This window comes from Carassius gibelio, chromosome B1 (genome assembly GCF_023724105.1).
Source record: "Carassius gibelio isolate Cgi1373 ecotype wild population from Czech Republic chromosome B1, carGib1.2-hapl.c, whole genome shotgun sequence".
NCBI classification, from domain to species: Eukaryota; Metazoa; Chordata; class Actinopteri; order Cypriniformes; family Cyprinidae; genus Carassius; species Carassius gibelio.
In genome coordinates this window covers 29,471,313-29,488,786 of record NC_068396.1, presented here as the reverse complement: position 1 = coordinate 29,488,786, position 17,474 = coordinate 29,471,313, and the positions used below count along the sequence as shown (strand labels likewise).

The window sequence follows — 17,474 nt, the reverse complement described above, 5'->3', positions numbered from 1 at the left end:
ATCGGGCACCGCCTCGGGAACCGCATCGGGCACCGCCTCGGGAACCGCATCGGGCACCGCCTCGGCCTCTCGAACAGCATCGGGCACCTCCTCGGGAACAGCCTCGGCCTCGGGAACAGCATCGGGCACCGCCTCGGGGACTGCATCGGGCACCGCCTCGGGGACTGCATCGGGCACCGCATCGGGCACCGCCTCGGGAACTGCATCGGGCACCGCCTCGGGAACTGCATCGGGCACCGCCTCGGGAACCGCATCGGGCACCGCCTCGGGAACCGCCTCGGGCACCGCCTCGGGAACCGCATCGGGCACCGCCTCGGGAACCGCATCGGGCACCGCATCGGGCACCGCCTTGGGAACTGCATCGGGCACCGCCTCGGCCTCTCGAACAGCATCGGGCACCGCCTCGGAGACTGCATCGGGCACCGCCTCGGGAACAGCCTCGGCCTCGGGAACAGCCTCGGGAACAGCATCGGCCTCGGGAACAGCATCGGCCTCGGGAACAGCATCGGGCTCCGCCCCGACCTCCAGAACAGCGTCGGGTTTCGCTTCGACCTCTGGAACAGCATCGGGCCTCGCCTCAGCCTCTGGAACAGCATTGGGCACCGCCTCGGCCTCGGGCCCCACTTCGACCTCCAGAACAGCATCGGGCACCGCCTCGAGAACGGAAACGGTCCGCTCGGGAACATTCTCCAGGCCTTGAGGGACGGTCGACGCCTGTCTCCTCCTCCTCCGTCCTCCACGATGGCGAGTCGGCGGCAGACTCAGGCGTTGAGTCATCCATCTTGAGCTGTGGCTCTGGGCTGGCGACCATCTTGTGCTGTGGCGCTGGGCTGGCGGCCATCTTGTGCTGTGGCGCTGGGCTGGCGGCCATCTTGTGCTGAGGTGCTAGGCTGGCGGCCAACTTGTGCTGTGGCGCTGGGCTGGTGGCCATCTTGTGCTGTGGCGCTGGCTCAGTGGCCATCTTGAGCTGTGGCGCTGGGTTAACGGCCATCTTGTGCTGAAGCGCTGGCTCAGCAGCCATGACGTGAACCGTCTTGGGAACCTCTAGTATTCTTGATAGCGTAGCGAAATAATCCAAGAATGAGACAGCGGCCGTCTTGGGCGTCGGTGCTGAGCTGGCAGCCCTCTTGCCCTGTGGGGTGAGGCTGGTTTCCATCTGGCCTCGTGGTGCGGGGTTGGTGGTTACGCACCACAGCGGCGTTGGGTCGGTGGCCATCTTGCGCTGTGCTTCCTCTCGCCCACCTCCTCCTCGACGACCTCCCCTGGTTCCGCGGAAAACCACCAGGCGAGTTCCTTCAAAACCGCCTCTGTCCCGCTCTGTGACTGGGGATGAGGCATGGGCAGACATACCTGCTGGTTCTCAATGTGACGGAGTCCTTCTGTCACGTTCGGCGTTTCAGGAACGAGGCTAGAGAACCAATTGCAGGTATGAGGAGTTTAATATAGGGCAAATCCAGAGGGGTAAACAGTCCAAGCAGGGTCAAAACCAGAAAATCCAACACCAAACATTAACAGGACACGAACACAGGGCAAGGCAAGGTAAGGCAAGACAAGGGTGACGGAATGAATTAACGTTAAACATTAAACAAGGACTCCGTAACATAGACTAAGACAGACCGGGTATTTATACACAGAAGGATAATGGGGAAACAGGAGACAGGTGGGGTGAACAATCAATTACGTAACAAGGAGGAAGGTGACCATATAAGGGAACAGGAAGTGATCTGGGACAGACACCGTGAGAAGGAGGACATCTAGTGGAACCCCGGGGAACAACAACCCAGACACTGTGACAGTGATTGGCTGACATCTTTGCATTCAAAATGCATATTATATCTGAAACCCCTCTCAAATATATATATATATATATATATATATATATATATATATATATATATATATATATATATATTACTATTACAGCTGTCGAGATTAACGAATCGCGGAAGTGTTGATTATATAATTATTTTTTCGATCTTTTCCCATCACATGAAAGGCTGCAGTGATGAGCATTGAGTAGACAGAGTCTGTTTATTGTGTGGATGCAGTGATCTCGTCATTATTGCAACACGTTATCTCACAAAATGCTTTCACCACAGCTAACAGCAAACACATGAATACAGTAAGAGCTCCGTTGTGCAGCATAACAGCGTCATTCATTGTAACGGCAGTTTGGGCAAGTGTGCAGATATACTCGCGATGTGTAACAGCTCCGGAAAAAAGCGAGCGTTCTTTGATCGCTCTCTGTAGTTAAATCACAATTTAAATAACAGATTTGTTTCATGCTACTAAGAGAAACAACGTGAAGTTGATCGTTTAGTCACTGGCTTGATTCACTGATGCATAAACAGTATTAAACGATTTAGAAAGAAAGTCTGTGTGAACTTGAATGATTAGCTACCCATCAGAAATCACTGATCACAGATCAGGCATTAATGAACACTGTAACTCACTGTTTGTGCCAGTGCTGTCGAATCCATATCATAAAAGTCTGTTTGAAACGCCTGTGCTGACATTGCGACTGAATTATATGTAAATATTTGGGCGGGCAAAGCAGAGAAAGGGGAGGTAACAATTCTCGTTACAACGTCAAAACGAGGAGATTCAAGATCAGCCCGTTTGAGCTTCCATTTTCTCAAAGGCAGAGAAAGATAGAAAAATCTCAATTTACACCGATTCAAATTTCTATAAACTTGGGGACCATATACAGGCTAGGGAAACTCATATTAATCTTAAAAAAAAAATTGAAATTTTCATGTCATAGGACCTTTAAATTCCATTTCAGCTCTTAAATTTAAAATAACAAATAATATGTGGAATTCCAGTTTGAATATCAGAATGTAGAATTAAAATACATCGTATTCATATAACTGTCATTTTTTACTTGGAATGTTTTCTTAAAAAAGCTATTTTATTTAAGTTTTGGAAAGTATTTTTATATATACAGTATATTTGATATATTTGTGATGACCATACAGGTATATTCATTTCTATTCTGTTTAAATATTTCATCATATCTAATAAAAATGAACTTTTGTGCATCAGGGTATAAGAACACTTCATTTCCCAGAATGCATTACCTTTATTAATAATTGCATTTCAGAAGGTTCTTCCTCCTATCATTCCAATTTAACTTTGTGTGGATTGTGGCCAAATCAATTCAAATTCACATTTCTGGATTGAAAGTGAGCCAAACCTTCGATTCTGAAAAGGATCTGTATTCACCAGATGTAGGTCCCACTTTTCCCCAATTCATGTGCCAGCTACAAATGACACTCCCTTCCAGGAGCCGATATTTCGTTCAGTTTGATTAATTGAGCCTCCATTTCTTCAGTTAGATTGGTTCAGTTAATCAATACCAATTAAATGTTGCTGTCAAAGCTTGCTTGCAGGTTTGTTGGTCCCAACTGGAGATTTATCAGCACTTTTTCAACTTGGTAGCGGTTTCAATATAGGCCACACTCCTGAGAGCTTTAAATGAGTTTTACTAATTGATGAAATGTTTGAGTCATGAATTTGAGTGCAATACAGCAGTCTTTTTTGTTTTCAAAATTCCATCTAATGAATATTCATGTGTGTCAATTTCTTATCCTGATAATGATTTTTTTTTATGTATATTTATAAATATATATGCTTTTTCAGTGCTTTGGTGCCAACAGCTGATGGCTAATTTAATTTATGCTGGTGTTATAATTTACAGCCTGGTTACAGTGTGAAACAAGAATCTCTTCAGCTCTTTTGTCAGCCTTTAGATTGTCCTTGTTAATTTTCATGCTGTGTTATTATATTGTTATTCTGAATAATACTTTGGATCAGGCCACAAAGAACCATAAATTACAAGTGTTATTTGCATTTTTTCTCTTTTCACCCTTCTCATGTCTCACCCTTCTGCATTTTCTCTGTATCTTTTTTTCTTCCCTTTCAGTTTCTCATTTCATGCGCAGTGTCTGTAGTTAGTTAGCATCCTTCAGATGCTGACCTCTTCCTGTAACTCCTGTTTAGCTGTCAGATTTGTTTTTTCCATGAATGTCCACTAGGGCATACTGGATTTCCACTCTTCATTTTTTTCCCCACTAAAGATGCTTGTGCTAAACTGCAAAAAAGCACCTAATTATCACCTATTCTGTTTAAGGGGCTGTAAAGAGTCTTATCGAAACCTGTTTGCGTTATTGATCTATGGTGCGGAAAGAGTTATTTGGTCTTAGCAATTTGGGAGCAGTGTTGTTCAGCTGCTTGTGTTCTGGGTTTTTAGCCAAATTTTTGTCCTTTTTTTCCTATGCTAAGCCATTAGCCGCTGACATTTCTTGAGTGGCGTGATGCAGGCCTCATTATGTTTAAAAGCAGGACGAAAAGCCACTGCCAGCATCCTTGTTTACCAAGCACTGTTGTTAAATTGACAGAATGTCAGAATCTTCTACTTTTCCTTTCTTCCTGACAAAAATCGTCTTTGCAAGCCAAGTGATGACTACTTTAATAATCCTTTTGAGTGCCTTTTTTAGTTTTATTTACCACTGCTTGAATTGATCTTAGATATTTCCAGATGCATCACAGTTAGTGAGAGTTGCAAACCATTTTTTTAGTCTACACCACAATGCAGGTGCAAAAAGATGGATATAGGTCATTCTTTGGAATGTGCTGAGTGTATTTGCTGTCTTCAGGTGTGACAGCTATTTCCTGGAGTTCAAATATCCGTCAACGTCAGTTCAGGGAGCGAGTGCTTCGCTTGAAGTTCTCCGTTGAATGATAACATGATGTTAAAGGCAAGATAGATGCTTCAGTTTAGGTTCCTCTGGGTTTTTATTCCTAAATCACACTTTGAACAAAACTTTGCACCAAAATAAGTGAGAGCCCTCATGATAGAGTTTATGGGATGAAACGGAAACCATCTAGTGCATTTAGTACTTCACCTTTCGTAGGTGTCTCATCACATCTGACGTCTGTTTTTACAACACCCGCCCTGTCACAACTCGATTGTGAATTTGAAACTCTCAGTTATGGAAGAGATGTGTACAGAACAACTATTGTGCACATCACCGTGGAACAATGTAATCTCTGACGTGTTGTTAGAAGGTGGTGTAAGGGTGGTGTTCGGTTTCAGAGGTTGTATTTACATTTCTCCAGACTAGGCCTTTGTATGTTTTGGCGGCGTCTTTGTCTGACATGAACCCATATACTGAAGGTACGCATGAGGACATCAGTGGTATCATAGTGGTGTTGGATTGGGTGTTAAATACAGATTATTTCCTGGGGAAGTAGTGTAGTGTGCATTGATGTATAGGGGTGTATGGGTATCTGAAACTTAGCTTTTAAAGCTCTTCTACTTAAGCTGACAATTATTTATTTAGTTTAATACAGTTAATGTGATTTTTTTAAGGCATTTTGTAATGTAATGTTTATTTTTAAGGAAATTTTTCTAGGATTAGTTAAACAAATGAATCAGTGTTCTTGTAAATTGAGTGCCGTACATTTTTTCAAGTCTGTAGATGTACAGTAGATATAGTTATGTTGTTGTTATTTTGACTCTTCATCTGAAAATCAAATTTGACAGATTTATACCTGTAAATCTGTATAGTTTTGAATTTAAAATGAGCTTATTTCTTTGTCATCGGATAAGTGATCCATGAATGTTGCATCTTAAACGTGTTTTCTCTATATTCTAATGGCAGATTTGACAGTGTTACATTTAGATGTGTACTGTACGGTACACAAATGTTTTAAAGTGAGACCATTCAGGTAAGATGGGCCCCTAAAATGTGGGCTGATGTTGTTGCTAGTGTCTTTAACACTTAACTATTGAGTTATTATATAATGAAGTTTTTAATTATTCATCATAATCCAAAGACCAGTTGAGTAAAATCATTCAATCTAAATTCATAGTCTGTTGCTACTATATGATTCAACTAATTAGTGTAATTCAGACTGGGAATCTGTCGGTGATTGGTCTGTCATTTAATTACTAGTAAACTTGTAAGGCGAAGATCTTTCCTTGCACCGTGAAAGTTGTATTGAAAAGAATGTAAAATGAAACTGTATTATGGGAAGTGAGATTTTGAGCCACAGTGCTATCAGTAAAGAGTCCCATGTAGCTCGCAAGCCGCAGGTTGAGTACCTAGGCTCCAGCATCTATAAAGAGTCTCTGTTTTCTTTCTCAGATGGAGATCATTTCTCAGGCCTCTCTTAAATCCTGACTTAAAGCCGGGCTTTTCTACACCATGCCCATCTTTCTGTGAGAGTAAAACATTTCTCTATCGGATGGTTCCTGTCAGAACTTGAATCATTCTGGCTGAAAGGACATAAATCCCTGCTACCCAGGTGGGTCACTGTTTTGGGCGTTTTTGTCAAATTTTAATCCGACCCTTGTCTTGAAAGTTCAGTTGTGTGCAGTGAAATGAAGGTGCAAAGTCTTCTAGAGAGAATGAAGGGTTGCACAAATCACCTCATATTTTCTTTCCGCACTGCCTAATGGCTGTTCTGCCTGGCTTTTTTGGTTCACTAATAAACCGAATCTCTTTCTGACAGCAGTCTGTCTTTTTCTAGCTCGCCGTCACTCTTCTCCCTCTCAATGTCTTTGAAAGAATGAGAAGCGCACGTCCATCAAAACCAAGGTGGTAGCTGGTGAAAGCTGGCAATGGACTATGCAATGTGACCTTTCCAGGCATCTTTCCTCCATTTTCAAAACCTTTAAAAACTTTTGAAACATCTACTGTAATGGAAGGAATGGTTTATGTTGATTGCTAAAATCATGTTAACCTGATCTCTTGATCTTACCACATTCCTGTGCTGCCTTATTGCTTATTTACTGTGAAACAGCCAAGAAACAGTGGTTTCCCCCTTTTCACACCATGTTCTTGTAAGAGCCAATTGTGTTGAGGGAAAAAATAAAATGTTCTCAAATTTCCCAAGAGCAATTTGAGGTTGAGGTTTTGAAGTTATTTTGGTTCTCTTCAGAAACTCTGCAGTGATTTTGGTTGCCCTCAGAGAGGCGGTTAGGGAACATCATGTTAGGATGTGAAACGCTTTATTTTCAGAACCACCTATGAAGAATCCAAACAAAGAGCATTAAACAGTTTCTGAACTTGATCAGCAAAGAGTCCTTCCTTCTGAAGAAAATTGCCTTCTGAAGGTTAAACTGGCATAAAAGTGAAAACTTTCTTTTCAGTTCTGTAGGTGTTTTATCTCTTCTCTGTTCACAGGCTTTAGTGTTTACGGTGCATCTGCCTGTGAATTTGCGATGAACAATGTTTGCCGTTTTAAATGGTCAGAATAACCAAGTGCGTTTTATACGAGTCCACCTCGTTATTTATTTATTTGTTTAAAATTTTCAAACTCCCAGACAACATCAATATCGACATAAAATATTTTAAGAGCTTGACATGTAGTATTGTTTTTTAGACCATTTCCTAATTAAGTTATAGAGATCAGTTTTTATCCTTTTCATAATTTCTCTATGTTTTGACTAATTTTGAGACACTTTTTGTCTTATTTGAAAAAGTAATTTAAAATGATCACTCTTAGTATAAAACAGTGTTTGTTTTGGGCACAATTGGGTCCATCTTGCTTTGTCTGAGAGCTTCAAGAATGTTTTGGAACTCAAGTTTCAACAAAGGCATCCCTGTTTACGTTGTGATCTCTGAGATATTGTCATCCGAGGCACAAAACCTCGCTGATGGATGCCTGATAAGAGACCTTCAGCATACAGAGCGAGGGAAGAGTTTTGAATAGATTTGCTCGGCAGGACCAAACTTTGCTTACTTATCCTTTGGACTTTTCATGCAGGTTTCCCTCGGTTTGTTTCATTGCTGAGGTTTTTGTGTAAATTCTGTGCCCCTGTGAGACAGACTGACCTGTGGCGGTTCCACTGGGGGGATGATCTGAAGTGTTTTGGAGGGAAAACAAAAGCTGACATCTCGCCCAGTGCTGTACGTGAGCAGAATAAACATTGACTCTAATTGCTCGTTGTCACTGTGAGAATGAAGGTTCCGTATTCATTTATTACCCTTTTTTTATTTCATTGCCCTTCCACAAAAAGCTCGTAAGTCAATAACGGGTTGCACTAATCAAGCTGCCATCTTTACTAATGAGTTTCCCTATATTGGTTAACCTCAGAGTCACTTCATGGTAGCGGCTCTGAGCTTCTGTTAACTTCCCCCACAGCCTTCCCACACAATCCCTGGAAACGTGAGCCCAGCCAGATGGGCTGCACCAGCGCCGCCGCTCATGCTTTATTATGGACGTGTTCGCCATACAGCTGTTGTTTTTCTCTCTCAGCAAATGTGTCTGTCTCCAAACGAGAGCTCAGGGCTGGGGAGGGATTGCTGGCCGTGCCGCCTCATCCCCACAGCTCTTCCAGTTTCCTCTGAACAATGTAATCGTGGAGGCGCAGGCCTTTAGTTTGTCAGAAAACAGCTTTCCTGTCATACTTCATATGCATGTTCTTTTTGAAATCACTAAGAGGTCGTTAAAAGGCCGTTAGATGCTCCAGTAGAAAATGTCTCTGCATTCCTGGAAAATGACCCGCAGGCTTCATAAGCATTCAATAACTAATGCTCTTTTTTGTGTCTCATTTTTTCTTTTTGTTTGGGTTGACTTGTAGAATCATGTGATATCTGTGGATATACATCTTGTGCTCTGTTTCCGCTCTCTTTTCAATCAAATATCACAGCAAAACCTTTGTTTTGGACATGAAGTATGGTAAGTGCCATGCTAGTTCACTATCAAAAAGTCAGCCTGTCCTCCAACCAATACGCTGGTATAGGTCGTTTGTCCAAATCCCTGAAATACGACTCATCAGAGCTTATACTACAGTTGCGCCCCTATCGACAAAAGGTCGTTTTCATATTAATGTTTTGTACTCTTTTATTTGCACTCTGGTTTGCGTTTCGTGTAGCTCAGTTGGTAGATTATTGCGTTATACCTTGATATGGGATCATGCTATCACGGGTTCGATCCCAGAGAACAGACGTGCACAAAAAAGTATATGCTCAATAAATCATAATTTAGCATGATTTCGGTGAGGGTTAGGTTTAGGGGTGGGGTTAGGTGTGGTCATTCGAACGAATAAGCCACCTAGTAAAATATGTAGGAAATACTGTGAGATCGGTGTAAAAAGCCAACGCATTGCATTTAAATAAACGTGCGTATTGATTGGTAATGACATTATACATCATTTCATGACGACAGACGCAATGCGATACTCTCATTATTTTTACGCCCATTAGAGGGCGCTTAACCTTAAAACGTAAATATAGGTCGTAATAAGGTGCTTGCACAAACGACCTATATGGTCGTTTTTTGTTGGAGGACAGGCTAATAGATATTTAGTCAGTATATCTGTGACGTAGTGTAGTGCCACAATAAAAAATATTATAGTATTCATTCTACTCTATTTAATTGAATTGAATTTTTAAGTAGTTTTTGAAAAAGTTTGATAAAGACTTTTAGAAAGGCTTCTTTCGTTTTCAGTATCATGGTATGTGTTTTAATGCAGATGTTTGTGTGGTTAATCTTTTAGACTTAATTTAACAGAGCCGCGTCATGATGTCTGTCTGGAGTGTCTCGCAGACACGCTGGATAATGCAAATATGCTTTCAAACTCTTGTTTGCCTACTTTGAGGATTAACCTTGCATGGATTGACCTAAATGTGTCAGTATTTGAGAAGTAGGACTGTTTTTAGAAGTGTTTAGCTGTGAAGATCAGATGTCAAAAAAGCAATTAATACAAATTTGACCTGTTTCTAACCTCTCCATGGCTCTGTTACTTTCCATCTCGCAGCATTCCATCTTGAGCTCCGGTTTCACTGTTTTGTGCCACTGCATAGTATCCAGAACAGCAAGAACAAAACGTTTGTTTGGTAAATGGTTGAGCTCAAGTCTTTGAGGTTTGGCTCAGTTCTCTGAGAAAGTACAAATCTGTATATTTAAGCAGAAAATGGCACATTTGCTTTTTGAATGGATTTATATAGACCGAGACGCCAGAATGTGAGCAAAATGTGGCTTGTGTTGAAATCCTCTTGTTATTGCCTAATTACACTCCCTCATTAGTGTTTTTGTGCTCATTTGTATGTTACAGTGTTAACTGCATACATTGTGAAGAATAGAATGAAAAAGAAACAAAAACTCTACTTACTAAAATAACACAAGTGATGCTTTAAGTTATAATAGTTTTGTACATTGAGTTGGACATGTGGCCCAACAATAAGGTGCTTGCTTTTTCAGTTCATGAAAGGTAGCTTTGGAAGGCAATGGTGGGTGGCATGATCACATTTTCCCCTCCAAGTGATTTGACGACACTGACTTTGGCCTTTTATCTAATAACTCTGTATATATTGTTCGAGCTCCCAGTTGCTCACTGAAGCTGTGACTGTGAATTGTTAGCAGAAAAACAACCTTGAGGATGTCCTCCTGAACAATTCTTCCTTAAATGCCTTCATTCAGGCCTCTCCTCATCTCGCAAACACAGATGTAGCCACTTGAACACGCTATTCAGATCGTCCACTCGAGGGGCCTGTTTTCTTCTGCTTTGGTGTGTTCCCCCTCCCCTGCTCACGCTCACACATTCACACTTTACTGCAGAAAGGAAGGAAATTGAGGTCTGGATTGCTGGAAAATATTCTCCTGTTGGTTCGCTGGCTGGAAGGCCATCGGAGGCTGTTATAAGCTGAGTTATGTTGAAAAGAGAGACGCTGTTTATCATTTTCTCATCCTCTTTTCTGTCGGTTTTGAAAGTGCAAGTTCAGTGGGAACATTGCACTTTGCAATAATTTGCAATTTGAATCGCATATCGTTTCACTACTGTTTAAAAGTTTGGGATTAGTAAGATTATTATTATTTTTTTATCATTCAACATATCATTCTAATAGAAACAGTCGTTTTAAATTGTAATACTATTTCACAAATATTATAGTTTTAACTGTTTTTTAACCAAATAAATGTAGCCTTGGTGAGCATACAAGCAAATATAATTATTATATAGATTTTTTTATGATTTAATTCTAGATTATGATATTATAATTATTAGCCTATTATTATATCTTACAGTATTGTGTTGATGCAATCAGATTTTTAATTCTGTTTTCCTATTATGTTATCTCCTACAGTTCAGTTAATGAAAAGACTAGTCTCTTAAACCAGCATTGTAAGGTAGCTGAGATAACCACCCCTAAAGATCAATACATTGCTGGACATGATGGTATTGTTGTTAGTGACGTCATTCAGAGGAACTGAAGTACAGGTAGTACACAGGTGACCACACTGAGAAATGTCAGCTTATTAAAACAGCCTGCATGTTCCATCATTAATTGAACTGTTGCATAATATATAGGAAAGGGCACATAAATAAACATGGATCTAAAGTCTAGTGAAAAAGCAGTATCTTGAGGAAAAGAATTGCAATACTGATGTATGATTATATCAGTGCAGCTCTGATAGGACCTCATGATCTTTTCTTGTTTGTTTCATCCTTTCTCTTCCTAATATATACACAACTTGCTTGCGTCTGGTCTCAATCATCAGTGTCTCCTCTATCACTCTCTCTGTGCGTCTCAAAAGACTGCAGGGGGTTGTGAACCAAACCTGCCAATCTCAGGGAAATTAAAAACTCTGCCTGATCAATATATCTCATTATTCTGTGAACGTCCTTCATCCCTCTCAGCCCCAGAGTTTTCTGTCTGCAGAATACAGCTTTTAGGAGTTGACCTTTATGTATTTTGAGTATTTCTTTTTTTTTTTCTTTCCTTTTCTTTTCTTTTCCTTTATTTTAATTTAATACATTTAGTTTAGCCACTTTTGATTTGACAGTGGTGAAAGAACAGCAAATTATGGGAAATAAGATTCACAGGATCCAAACTCGCTTATTTATTTGCTTGTTTGTTTGCATAAAGTATTTACTTATTGTAGGTTTATTTTAATAGATTTTTGGCATTTTTGCCAGTTTTGATTTGACAGTGCAGGACAGCAAATCATGGGAAATGAGATTCCCAGGATTCAAACTTGCTTTCTTATTTGCTTATAGTTTTTTAAAATAGTTTTTTTTTTTTTTGCCACTTTTGATTTGACAGTGATGAAAGCACAGCAAATTATGGATTCACAGGATTCAAATGTAATTTACTTGCTTATTTGCTTGTTCTGCATGTTTTTGTTTGTTGTTGTTTGTTTGTTTTTTTGCCACTTTTTCACAGTGGTGTGAGGACAGCAAATTATGAAATATGAGACTAATGGGATCATTAATGAACATGTGGTGATGTAATTGACAGTCTCATCTGTAAAATGGTTTGTGGTTATGGTTAATATAAATATGTAGACTTAAGCCACTTTTTTGTTTATTCAGTTCTTCTTTGTCTACTCATGTTAATACCTTTTAATGATCTTCTTATCTGCATGTGCTTTTAATGAATTACGATAATCAGCAAATTCATTTTAGTATTCTAATCCATTGCCTTCTCTGGTAAAAAAACAAAATACACTATACTGTATATCAAAAGCTCATTGTTCATTGGAAGGATTGCAGGTTTTCATAAGGATTTGATTCTGTTGATGTGCGAGAGATGGCTTTTTGACGGCACACTGACATTCCTCTGGATTCATTCCTCTCAGAGACTGTTCTCAGTTAATGAGTTACATTTTCACTGCATACCGCGTATCTGCTCCACTCTGATAGCGCTCAATCCTGTTAGAGAAACACAGCACATGCAAATTCCACAGGCCTCTTTTTGCAAAAGAATCGGCCTGTTTGTCTTTTCTTCCTCACCTGAGCCAGACTGATTCTTTTGTTGCCTGTCACAATCATAGACGTTAATTATCAGGCATTGATAGCACATGATAAACAAAATGGTACAAAGCATTGTTAGGCTGTTTTGTGGTTTGTTTCCTATTTGGCTCCAGGTAGCACTTCTGCTCTCATCAGAGAGTTGTGCATAAATGAACGCAGCAGTGCACAGCAGACGCATCTGTGATTTATATTACATTGATGGTGTTTCTTCAACGCAGCTTGAGCACTCGCTTCAAAACAGGAAATCTGCTGCAAATTTATTCCCCATGGCAGAGAGTGTGGCTGTGTGAAAACAGCCTTCAACTCCAATTAAAGTTTGAGACGACTTGAGTGGCCAGGAAAAAAAGGTGTAAAAATCTATTTTCTAGAGCTTTTAACATTTCTCACACAGCCGTTGAAATAACTCACTCCGTTTAATAACTGCTGAAAGTGCTTCTTGGTGGTTCTCTGTTCCATTTGTGAACTGTAAGAATACTAAATATAGCCAATGGTGTTTTTATTCATTAGCTTGTTTATACTGATGTTCAGAGCGAAGGACAAGAACGCTTCGCATCACTAGACAACCTCATGTCTTATTAGTAGCTTTTATGATATGTATACCCCATCTTGACCCGTTATGCACTTAATAACAATGCATTTCATCTTTAGTATATCTATCTGTCTGTCTGTCTGTCTATCTGTCTGTCTGTTATTTCCCACATATCTTTGGTTGTCTCTAGAATCATTCCACCTTTTTCATTTCTTAAAATAATTGAAACTTAAAACATTTTTTTAACAAAAACTATATTTATCTTGTTTATTTTTTTTTATTTCCTACAGCTTTGCCAGTCTCATTTTTTCTCTTATAATAAAATAATTAAATTTTAAAAAATTAAAAATTAAAAAATTTTAAAATATAAATTATTAATAATTTAAAATGTACAAAAACCATAGTTTTTCATATTATATTACATTTTATTTATTTTATTTTTATCTGTTGTTTCTTACATAGCTATGCATGTCTCTTTTTTATCTTATAATAAAACAATTTAAACTTTTTTTTTTACAATAAGTTTGTTTTTTATTCTTTATCTGTTTATTATATTTATCTGTTATTTGGACTATCTAATGGACTGATTCTACCGTTTCATGTAACATTTGTCGCATAGACACTCGTTTTTGTTTTGTCTTTTGTTAAGAATCATGTTTTAGTGTGCTGCTGTTAGCCGTCTCAGTCTTAACGTTCACTTTTCTCCAGGTAAGATTTCAGACGCCTTTGCCATGCGCAGACAACAGCATCTCAACAACCTGGTTGCCATGGTGATGCAGCTGGCCCGCCCTGGAGGGGGGGGGGGCATGGTAAGTTACCCTCTGACATTTTAAAAATGTCTTGGACTTGATTCTGTTTTCTTCCGAGAGTCTGTCTGTGTGTCAGTAAGCATCTGTTTTCCTCTCATGTAATCTTAGGGAGTGCTCTTGTTATTCTGTGCATACTGTACATATAAACCCTGTGAGCAACAGGTCAATATTCCGATGGGCGTCTGTGTTCCCGTCAGCAGACTTTGATCTGATGAGCTCTTTAAAGATCTCCTGCAGCTTTCTCTTTCTTTGTTTTCTTAGGGGCACGTTGGGATTGTTTTGGCGCACACGCTTCCTAAATGTCAGGTAAGACTTTCTGATTTGTTCGAATGCAGCACGTTCAAGTTAGAGGAGTCAAAGAAGAGAAACTAAATCTGTCTTTCTCCCAGGTGACCTCATTTGTAGACACTGGAAAAATAAACTGATTCCACACTGTTGTTGGGTTTTTTTCTCCCCCAAAGACCTTGTTGGGAAGCTTGTACTTGTAACCAGCGCAAATAGGAAAATCAGCTCTGCATTAGAATACTCTTTGAGCACTAATACACATTTGATGGTTCAGTGGATTACTAGTTAGTCACTTAGAAGATGTACTGTACTTTGTTTTCTCTCCTGATTTTCTTTCCTTTTGATGAAATGGCTTTTCAAAGAAGAGCAGTTTGAGAATCAATGAGCAATTTGGCAATGAACCAGTAAACTGTAAAATATATTATATGTGGCATGTTGAAATATCCTCTTTTTTGCTATCACTCAGGTTATTATCATTGAAAATACAGAGGCATCTTTGGTCAGGGTCAGAGACAGAAGCACTCAGCTCGGATTGACAAACATCGGCTTCATCCAGACAAACCTCGACTATTTCACTGGGATCTTCAGCTTTGGGGTGAGCACCACATTTTGTTGTACGCATGCATGATATCTGTCTGTGAAGAACAAGACAGAAATCTTTTTTTAGCAGGTGTGTTAAATGTATTTACAGGTGTTGTTGTTGTTGTAATTGTGTATGTGTGTGTTGGATTTGGTTCATAAGTAACTCATCCAGCATTTGTGCTATTGTCCAGAATGATACTTTTAAGAATGTGTGAGTGTGTAATATAATATTGACATAGTGAGATCCAAATTCTTAAATATTGTGCAGTCTTTAACCATTTAATAAATAGTAGGGCTTTAAAATCGATGCAAATATGTGACGATTTAAATCGGTTTAGATGTTAAACGAATCGCGATACAGTCGGGGTAGGATTTTTTTTTTCAGATTATTTTTTTATTTAGATTAAAAATGCTCATGCTGCATGCTTGGATCATAATTAAAATGCAGTGGTTGCCTCTAATTGTAAATGGAAAGAGCACAGGCAAAGCCTTAGTTTGTTTATATGAAGAGATTTGACTTCGGGTTTGTTTTAAAATTTCAGTTTAGTAATGTTGTTCTACTTATTTAAATTTCTCAAAGAAACTTGCAGCGTTTTGTCCACTCAATAATAAAAGGACACCTTTTTTTATTACTAATTTGGCTTAAATCTCATTTTGTTGAAAACAATGTGATAAAAATTGCATTGCATCGTGAGTTCATAAATTTGTGTAAAAATGTATTGCAGTCATTGTTTCATTTTGGATATGAAGGTTATATATTTTATAGTGTTTCTTTGTTGCATTATTCATAATGTATTTTGAATCCTTTATTTTCAGTGTGATCTCAGACATTTGGACCCCACTTATAGCCTTTCAGAGATAATTGCTTTTGTTAATGTTTGCTTACAGCATGTCTTCTTGCTAAGAGCAGTTTCAATAATTTCAAATGAAGAGCATACATTTTGTTGCCAAAAGTTATAGGTGTCTCTTCATTTGCATTGTAAAGCCTGTTGAAAAGGATTGGATTCTGGGACACAGCATGTTTGATTCTACCTGCCATCCATATTAATTATGCAGTTAACCATCACGTTTGTCCTTCTTTTTTGCTTCAAAAGTGAGTAGGTTTCTCATTTCGGTGTTTTGAGTGATGAAATTGACTGATGAACCTATCCAACATATCCAAACAGACTGCATTCAGTTCTTCCATAGCTTTTTATTTGCTGAAGTGTTGTAACCACAAACATATAAGAAACAAGACTGCACGTTTCTGTTACAGAAGTCTAGTTGGATTATACCAATGTTGAGCAATCTCTGACCTTAAAACAGAAATATATTTGCTTTTTATAAAATATTAAATCTGAATTCTTTATTTTTCGTACAGCACTGGTAAATAATTTTGTCTTGTTTCTAGCAGGAATCTCTAAATTTCCATGAAGTCCAAAAATAAACATAACGCAGGATATTTTCTGATAAAAATGCTTATTAATAAACTTTGTTTTTGTTTGTGTGTGTAATCTTTGAGGGACACCGTTGTGTCTGTAATAAATGAGGAAGTACAGTATGTGCTTGCTGCAGTTGTTGTGTTTGTTTTCTGGCAGTAATGAGATGTTTGGGCCTGCAGCCCTGGCTTCATCTCCACAGAGAGCTGCGGCTGCAGTATTGAGCTTCACATGCGGCTGGGGTTAGGGGATTATCAGCTACCCACACAAAGGGGCTTTATCAAACCTTCACTGTTTCCCAAAGCTAAAACCTGTATCTCCGAGTAGAGCTTATTTTGGGCAACGTGCAAAATTCATATCGAACAGTCACCTAAAATGTTTTTTTCAAATTTACCATTCTAGGTGTATCTAGTTATTTTTTCCCCCCTCAAACGTTTTTCCATGTGGAGATGAAATATTCCTCGAACTCTTTTAGTGCCTGTGCAAGCGATATGACATTTTGTTAATTGCATTAAGTTGTTAAACAAAAATGAAGTTCACCCAAAAATGAAAATTCTGTCATTAATAAGTCACCCTCATGTTGTTCCGAACACGTAAGACCTCCGTTCATCCTCGGAGAACAAATTAAGACGTTTTTGATGTATTCCGAGAGTTCTACAAGGTTCCTAACTCAATCAATGTCCAGAAATGTAGTAAGGACATCAGTAAAACAATCCTTGTGAGGCTAGTGTTTCAACTGTAATTTTACGAAGCTATGAGAATACTTTTTGTGTGCAAAGAGAATTAAATAGCAACTTTATTCAACAATTCGTATCTTCTGCATCACCCTGGCACCATTTTGGAGAGTATCACTTGCGTAAACAACATTATGTTCAGCTCAAAGTGTAAACGATGCATCCACATACAAACGTTGCATAAGTTGTTTGCGCACAAAAAGTATTCGTATAGCTTTGTAAAACTACAGTTGAACCCCTGATGTCACATGGATTGTCCTTAATACGTTTGTGGATATCGTGTTAGGATCCTTGCGGTCTATGGGTATGGAAGCATGTGGCAAAATTTATTTTGAAATATAATATGTAAAA

General features: G+C 39.2%; 1 protein-coding gene across 1 annotated transcript in view; it reads left to right on the top strand.

Moving 5' to 3' along the window:
• gstcd (glutathione S-transferase, C-terminal domain containing) overlaps window positions 1–17,474 on the top strand; it is a 46,700-nt gene that overhangs the window by 15,938 nt on the left and 13,288 nt on the right. Inside the window, 2 exon segments of the mRNA XM_052544806.1 lie at window positions 14,004–14,410; window positions 14,856–14,984. The gene's annotated coding sequence lies outside the window, so the exon portion shown is untranslated.